The following is an 8,695-nucleotide window of genomic DNA, read 5'->3' as shown; positions in this document are numbered from 1 at the left end:
GCTGGCAGTACAAAAAAATAAGCTGCAGATCTCCTTAGGCTGAGTCATGGTGCTTTGGGGCAGGGACCATGCATATCATGGGAATATTTCACAGTTTCTGCTCTGTTTTCAGTGTATGACACCAAAACACCCACCTGATGACATCCTTTCAAGAGCAAAGGCAGCAATTTGCAGAATTCCGCTTCTTAGGGGAAGTGAGAAATTGCTGAGCTGACACCAAGTCCTGCAGTGTCCCTGTCACCTGCAGAGCCACCGCATCCTCGCCACGGTAGCGGGCATTGTGACAAAGGTTCTATGTCAGCTGGGTGGGGCAGCCAGGCGCCCCCTAGGGGATGGGGAGCCTGTGAGCCCCGGGCCTGTCACTGCCTGCTGTCCCTGCTGTCACCAGCCAGGCCTCTGAAAACTTGTCAAACCATGCCCAGACTTGGGGCCAGTTTGGCCCAAAGTCTCCAAGAGACAAGTCGGGAAGAAAGATATGGGACAGAGGGAGAAAGCGAAGGGAGCCGGAGAAAGGGAAGGAAGAATAAAAAGTAGTGTTGGGCTGCAGGAGTGAGATGGAGGAATTGCAAGAAAAGAGGCAGGAAGCAGGAGAGTGAGAGAAAAGGAAAGAAGAGACATGCAGCCAGACGAGGGCTTAGTGAGAGAGGATGGGACAGAGAACAGGATGAGAAGGACATAAGGCAAGGCTAGGACAGGCAAGGACAGGCAAGGCAAGGCTAGGCTGCAGGACATGTTTTTGCTTTATAGTTTTTAGCACTTTCGTCCTCAGACGAGGAGGAAAGCCATAAGGCCGTATGGATTAGGCCCAAGCAAAAACCCCAGCTACTTGAGACACTTAGACTAAGCCTAAAATACCAAGATCTCTCCATAAGGATGGTTTTTATACTGTACTTCCACAATCTGCTGGCAGTACAAAAAAATAAGCTGCAGATCTCCTTAGGCTGAGTCATGGTGCTTTGGGGCAGGGACCATGCATATCATGGGAATATTTCACAGTTTCTGCTCTGTTTTCAGTGTATGACACCAAAACACCCACCTGATGACATCCTTTCAAGAGCAAAGGCAGCAATTTGCAGAATTCCGCTTCTTAGGGGAAGTGAGAAATTGCTGAGCTGACACCAAGTCCTGCAGTGTCCCTGTCACCTGCAGAGCCACCGCATCCTCGCCACGGTAGCGGGCATTGTGACAAAGGTTCTATGTCAGCTGGGTGTGGCAGCCAGGCGCCCCCTAGGGGATGGGGAGCCTGTCAGCCCCGGGCCTGTCACTGCCTGCTGGCCCTGCTGCCACCAGCCAGGCCTCTGAAAACTTGTCAAACCATTCCCAGACTTGGGGCCAGTTTGGCCCAAAGTCTCCAAGAGACAAGTCGGGAAGAAAGATATGGGACAGAGGGAGAAAGCGAAGGGAGCCGGAGAAAGGGAAGGAAGAATAAAAAGTAGTGTTGGGCTGCAGGAGTGAGATGGAGGAATTGCAAGAAAAGAGGCAGGAAGCAGGAGAGTGAGAGAAAAGGAAAGAAGAGACATGCAGCCAGACGAGGGCTTAGTGGGAGAGGATGGGACAGAGAACAGGATGAGAAGGACATAAGGCAAGGCTAGGACAGGCAAGGACAGGCAAGGCAAGGCTAGGCTGCAGGAAATGTTTTTGCTTTATAGTTTCTAGCACATTCGTCTTCAGACGAGGAGGAAAGCCATAAGACCGTATGGATTAGGCCCAAGCAAAAACCCCAGCTACTTGAGACACTTAGACTAAGCCTAAAATACCAAGATCTCTCCATAAGGATGGTTTTTATACTGTACTTCCACAATCTGCTGGCAGTACAAAAAAATAAGCTGCAGATCTCCTTAGGCTGAGTCATGGTGCTTTGGGGCAGGGACCATGCATATCATGGCAATATTTCACAGTTTCTGCTCTGTTTTCAGTGTATGACACCAAAACACCCACCTGATGACATCCTTTCAAGAGCAAAGGCAGCAATTTGCAGAATTCCGCTTCTTAGGGGAAGTGAGAAATTGCTGAGCTGACACCAAGTCCTGCAGTGTCCCTGTCACCTGCAGAGCCACCGCATCCTCGCCACGGTAGCGGGCATTGTGACAAAGGTTCTATGTCAGCTGGGTGTGGCAGCCAGGCGCCCCCTAGGGGATGGGGAGCCTGTCAGCCCCGGGCCTGTCACTGCCTGCTGTCCCTGCTGCCACCAGCCAGGCCTCTGAAAACTTGTCAAACCATGCCCAGACTTGGGGCCAGTTTGGCCCAAAGTCTGCAAGAGAGAAGTCGGGAAGAAAGATATGGGACAGAGGGAGAAAGCGAAGGGAGCAGGAGAAAGGGAAGGAAGAATAAAAAGTAGTGTTGGGCTGCAGGAGTGAGATGGAGGAATTGCAAGAAAAGAGGCAGGAAGCAGGAGAGTGAGAGAAAAGGAAAGAAGAGACATGCAGCCAGACGAGGGCTTAGTGAGAGAGGATGGGACACAGAACAGGATGAGACGGACATAAGGCAAGGCTAGGACAGGCAAGGACAGGCAAGGCAAGGCTAGGCTGCAGGACATGTTTTTGCTTTATAGTTTCTAGCACATTCGTCTTCAGACGAGGAGGAAAGCCATAAGACCGTATGGATTAGGCCCAAGCAAAAACCCCAGCTACTTGAGACACTTAGACTAAGCCTAAAATACCAAGATCTCTCCATAAGGATGGTTTTTATACTGTACTTCCACAATCTGCTGGCAGTACAAAAAAATAAGCTGCAGATCTCCTTAGGCTGAGTCATGGTGCTTTGGGGCAGGGACCATGCATATCATGGGAATATTTCACAGTTTCTGCTCTGTTTTCAGTGTATGACACCAAAACACCCACCTGATGACATCCTTTCAAGAGCAAAGGCAGCAATTTGCAGAATTCCGCTTCTTAGGGGAAGTGAGAAATTGCTGAGCTGACACCAAGTCCTGCAGTGTCCCTGTCACCTGCAGAGCCACCGCATCCTCGCCACGGTAGCGGGCATTGTGACAAAGGTTCTATGTCAGCTGGGTGTGGCAGCCAGGCGCCCCCTAGGGGATGGGGAGCCTGTCAGCCCCGGGCCTGTCACTGCCTGCTGTCCCTGCTGCCACCAGCCAGGCCTCTGAAAACTTGTCAAACCATGCCCAGACTTGGGGCCAGTTTGGCCCAAAGTCTGCAAGAGACAAGTCGGGAAGAAAGATGTGGGACAGAGGGAGAAAGCGAAGGGAGCAGGAGAAAGGGAAGGAAGAATAAAAAGCAGTGTTGGGCTGCAGGAGTGAGATGGAGGAATTGCAAGAAAAGAGGCAGGAAGCAGGAGAGTGAGAGAAAAGGAAAGAAGAGACATGCAGCCAGACGAGGGCTTACTGAGAGAGGATGGGACAGAGAACAGGATGAGAAGGAAAGAAGGCAAGGCTGGGACAGGCAAGGACAGGCAAGGCAAGGCTAGGCTGCAGGACATGTTTTTGCTTTATAGTTTCCAGCACATTCGTCTTCAGACGAGGAGGAAAGCCATAAGACCGTATGGATTAGGCCCAAGCAAAAACCCCAGCTACTTGAGACACTTAGACTAAGCCTAAAATACCAAGATCTCTCCATAAGGATGGTTTTTATACTGTACTTCCACAATCTGCTGGCAGTACAAAAAAATAAGCTGGAGATCTCCTTAGGCTGAGTCATGGTGCTTTGGGGCAGGGACCATGCATATCATGGGAATATTTCACAGTTTCTGCTCTGTTTTCAGTGTATGACACCAAAACACCCACCTGATGACATCCTTTCAAGAGCAAAGGCAGCAATTTGCAGAATTCCGCTTCTTAGGGGAAGTGAGAAATTGCTGAGCTGACACCAAGTCCTGCAGTGTCCCTGTCACCTGCAGAGCCACCGCATCCTCGCCACGGTAGCGGGCATTGTGACAAAGGTTCTATGTCAGCTGGGTGTGGCAGCCAGGGGCCCCCTAGGGGATGGGGAGCCTGTCAGCCCCGGGCCTGTCACTGCCTGGTGTCCCTGCTGCCACCAGCCAGGCCTCTGAAAACTTGTCAAACCATGCCCAGACTTGGGGCCAGTTTGGCCCAAAGTCTGCAAGAGACAAGTCGGGAAGAAAGATATGGGACAGAGGGAGAAAGCGAAAGGAGCAGGAGAAAGGGAAGGAAGAATAAAAAGTAGTGTTGGGCTGCAGGAGTGAGATGGAGGAATTGCAAGAAAAGAGGCAGGAAGCAGGAGAGTGAGAGAAAAGGAAAGAAGAGACATGCAGCCAGACGAGGGCTTAGTGAGAGAGGATGGGACACAGAACAGGATGAGACGGACATAAGGCAAGGCTAGGACAGGCAAGGACAGGCAAGGCAAGGCTAGGCTGCAGGACATGTTTTTGCTTTATAGTTTCTAGCACATTCGTCTTCAGACGAGGAGGAAAGCCATAAGACCGTATGGATTAGGCCCAAGCAAAAACCCCAGCTACTTGAGACACTTAGACTAAGCCTAAAATACCAAGATCTCTCCATAAGGATGGTTTTTATACTGTACTTCCACAATCTGCTGGCAGTACAAAAAAATAAGCTGCAGATCTCCTTAGGCTGAGTCATGGTGCTTTGGGGCAGGGACCATGCATATCATGGGAATATTTCACAGTTTCTGCTCTGTTTTCAGTGTATGACACCAAAACACCCACCTGATGACATCCTTTCAAGAGCAAAGGCAGCAATTTGCAGAATTCCGCTTCTTAGGGGAAGTGAGAAATTGCTGAGCTGACACCAAGTCCTGCAGTGTCCCTGTCACCTGCAGAGCCACCGCATCCTCGCCACGGTAGCGGGCATTGTGACAAAGGTTCTATGTCAGCTGGGTGTGGCAGCCAGGGGCCCCCTAGGGGATGGGGAGCCTGTCAGCCCCGGGCCTGTCACTGCCTGGTGTCCCTGCTGCCACCAGCCAGGCCTCTGAAAACTTGTCAAACCATGCCCAGACTTGGGGCCAGTTTGGCCCAAAGTCTGCAAGAGACAAGTCGGGAAGAAAGATATGGGACAGAGGGAGAAAGCGAAGGGAGCAGGAGAAAGGGAAGGAAGAATAAAAAGTAGTGTTGGGCTGCAGGAGTGAGATGGAGGAATTGCAAGAAAAGAGGCAGGAAGCAGGAGAGTGAGAGAAAAGGAAAGAAGAGACATGCAGCCAGACGAGGGCTTAGTGAGAGAGGATGGGACACAGAACAGGATGAGACGGACATAAGGCAAGGCTAGGACAGGCAAGGACAGGCAAGGCAAGGCTAGGCTGCAGGACATGTTTTTGCTTTATAGTTTCTAGCACATTCGTCTTCAGACGAGGAGGAAAGCCATAAGACCGTATGGATTAGGCCCAAGCAAAAACCCCAGCTACTTGAGACACTTAGACTAAGCCTAAAATACCAAGATCTCTCCATAAGGATGGTTTTTATACTGTACTTCCACAATCTGCTGGCAGTACAAAAAAATAAGCTGCAGATCTCCTTAGGCTGAGTCATGGTGCTTTGGGGCAGGGACCATGCATATCATGGGAATATTTCACAGTTTCTGCTCTGTTTTCAGTGTATGACACCAAAACACCCACCTGATGACATCCTTTCAAGAGCAAAGGCAGCAATTTGCAGAATTCCGCTTCTTAGGGGAAGTGAGAAATTGCTGAGCTGACACCAAGTCCTGCAGTGTCCCTGTCACCTGCAGAGCCACCGCATCCTCGCCACGGTAGCGGGCATTGTGACAAAGGTTCTATGTCAGCTGGGTGTGGCAGCCAGGCGCCCCCTAGGGGATGGGGAGCCTGTCAGCCCCGGGCCTGTCACTGCCTGGTGTCCCTGCTGCCACCAGCCAGGCCTCTGAAAACTTGTCAAACCATGCCCAGACTTGGGGCCAGTTTGGCCCAAAGTCTGCAAGAGACAAGTCGGGAAGAAAGATGTGGGACAGAGGGAGAAAGCGAAGGGAGCAGGAGAAAGGGAAGGAAGAATAAAAAGCAGTGTTGGGCTGCAGGAGTGAGATGGAGGAATTGCAAGAAAAGAGGCAGGAAGCAGGAGAGTGAGAGAAAAGGAAAGAAGAGACATGCAGCCAGACGAGGGCTTAGTGAGAGAGGATGGGACAGAGAACAGGATGAGAAGGACATAAGGCAAGGCTAGGACAGGCAAGGACAGGCAAGGCAAGGCTAGGCTGCAGGACATGTTTTTGCTTTATAGTTTCTAGCACATTCGTCTTCAGACGAGGAGGAAAGCCATAAGACCGTATGGATTAGGCCCAAGCAAAAACCCCAGCTACTTGAGACACTTAGACTAAGCCTAAAATACCAAGATCTCTCCATAAGGATGGTTTTTATACTGTACTTCCACAATCTGCTGGCAGTACAAAAAAATAAGCTGCAGATCTCCTTAGGCTGAGTCATGGTGCTTTGGGGCAGGGACCATGCATATCATGGGAATATTTCACAGTTTCTGCTCTGTTTTCAGTGTATGACACCAAAACACCCACCTGATGACATCCTTTCAAGAGCAAAGGCAGCAATTTGCAGAATTCCGCTTCTTAGGGGAAGTGAGAAATTGCTGAGCTGACACCAAGTCCTGCAGTGTCCCTGTCACCTGCAGAGCCACCGCATCCTCGCCACGGTAGCGGGCATTGTGACAAAGGTTCTATGTCAGCTGGGTGTGGCAGCCAGGGGCCCCCTAGGGGATGGGGAGCCTGTCAGCCCCGGGCCTGTCACTGCCTGGTGTCCCTGCTGCCACCAGCCAGGCCTCTGAAAACTTGTCAAACCATGCCCAGACTTGGGGCCAGTTTGGCCCAAAGTCTGCAAGAGACAAGTCGGGAAGAAAGATATGGGACAGAGGGAGAAAGCGAAGGGAGCAGGAGAAAGGGAAGGAAGAATAAAAAGTAGTGTTGGGCTGCAGGAGTGAGATGGAGGAATTGCAAGAAAAGAGGCAGGAAGCAGGAGAGTGAGAGAAAAGGAAAGAAGAGACATGCAGCCAGACGAGGGCTTAGTGAGAGAGGATGGGACACAGAACAGGATGAGACGGACATAAGGCAAGGCTAGGACAGGCAAGGACAGGCAAGGCAAGGCTAGGCTGCAGGACATGTTTTTGCTTTATAGTTTCTAGCACATTCGTCTTCAGACGAGGAGGAAAGCCATAAGACCGTATGGATTAGGCCCAAGCAAAAACCCCAGCTACTTGAGACACTTAGACTAAGCCTAAAATACCAAGATCTCTCCATAAGGATGGTTTTTATACTGTACTTCAACAATCTGCTGGCAGTACAAAAAAATAAGCTGCAGATCTCCTTAGGCTGAGTCATGGTGCTTTGGGGCAGGGACCACGCATATCATGGGAATATTTCACAGTTTCTGCTCTGTTTTCAGTGTATGACACCAAAACACCCACCTGATGACATCCTTTCAAGAGCAAAGGCAGCAATTTGCAGAATTCCGCTTCTTAGGGGAAGTGAGAAATTGCTGAGCTGACACCAAGTCCTGCAGTGTCCCTGTCACCTGCAGAGCCACCGCATCCTCGCCACGGTAGCGGGCATTGTGACAAAGGTTCTATGTCAGCTGGGTGTGGCAGCCAGGCGCCCCCTAGGGGATGGGGAGCCTGTCAGCCCCGGGCCTGTCACTGCCTGGTGTCCCTGCTGCCACCAGCCAGGCCTCTGAAAACTTGTCAAACCATGCCCAGACTTGGGGCCAGTTTGGCCCAAAGTCTGCAAGAGACAAGTCGGGAAGAAAGATGTGGGACAGAGGGAGAAAGCGAAGGGAGCAGGAGAAAGGGAAGGAAGAATAAAAAGCAGTGTTGGGCTGCAGGAGTGAGATGGAGGAATTGCAAGAAAAGAGGCAGGAAGCAGGAGAGTGAGAGAAAAGGAAAGAAGAGACATGCAGCCAGACGAGGGCTTAGTGAGAGAGGATGGGACAGAGAACAGGATGAGAAGGACATAAGGCAAGGCTAGGACAGGCAAGGACAGGCAAGGCAAGGCTAGGCTGCAGGAAATGTTTTTGCTTTATAGTTTCTAGCACATTCGTCTTCAGACGAGGAGGAAAGCCATAAGACCGTATGGATTAGGCCCAAGCAAAAACCCCAGCTACTTGAGACACTTAGACTAAGCCTAAAATACCAAGATCTCTCCATAAGGATGGTTTTTATACTGTACTTCCACAATCTGCTGGCAGTACAAAAAAATAAGCTGCAGATCTCCTTAGGCTGAGTCATGGTGCTTTGGGGCAGGGACCATGCATATCATGGGAATATTTCACAGTTTCTGCTCTGTTTTCAGTGTATGACACCAAAACACCCACCTGATGACATCCTTTCAAGAGCAAAGGCAGCAATTTGCAGAATTCCGCTTCTTAGGGGAAGTGAGAAATTGCTGAGCTGACACCAAGTCCTGCAGTGTCCCTGTCACCTGCAGAGCCACCGCATCCTCGCCACGGTAGCGGGCATTGTGACAAAGGTTCTATGTCAGCTGGGTGTGGCAGCCAGGCGCCCCCTAGGGGATGGGGAGCCTGTCAGCCCCGGGCCTGTCACTGCCTGCTGTCCCTGCTGCCACCAGCCAGGCCTCTGAAAACTTGTCAAACCATGCCCAGACTTGGGGCCAGTTTGGCCCAAAGTCTGCAAGAGACAAGTCGGGAAGAAAGATGTGGGACAGAGGGAGAAAGCGAAGGGAGCAGGAGAAAGGGAAGGAAGAATAAAAAGCAGTGTTGGGCTGCAGGAGTGAGATGGAGGAATTGCAAGAAAAGAG

The sequence above is a fragment of the Columba livia genome, unplaced genomic scaffold (assembly GCF_036013475.1).
Source record: "Columba livia isolate bColLiv1 breed racing homer unplaced genomic scaffold, bColLiv1.pat.W.v2 Scaffold_107, whole genome shotgun sequence".
NCBI classification, from domain to species: domain Eukaryota; kingdom Metazoa; phylum Chordata; class Aves; order Columbiformes; family Columbidae; genus Columba; species Columba livia.
Note: the sequence above shows the minus strand (reverse complement) of the source record.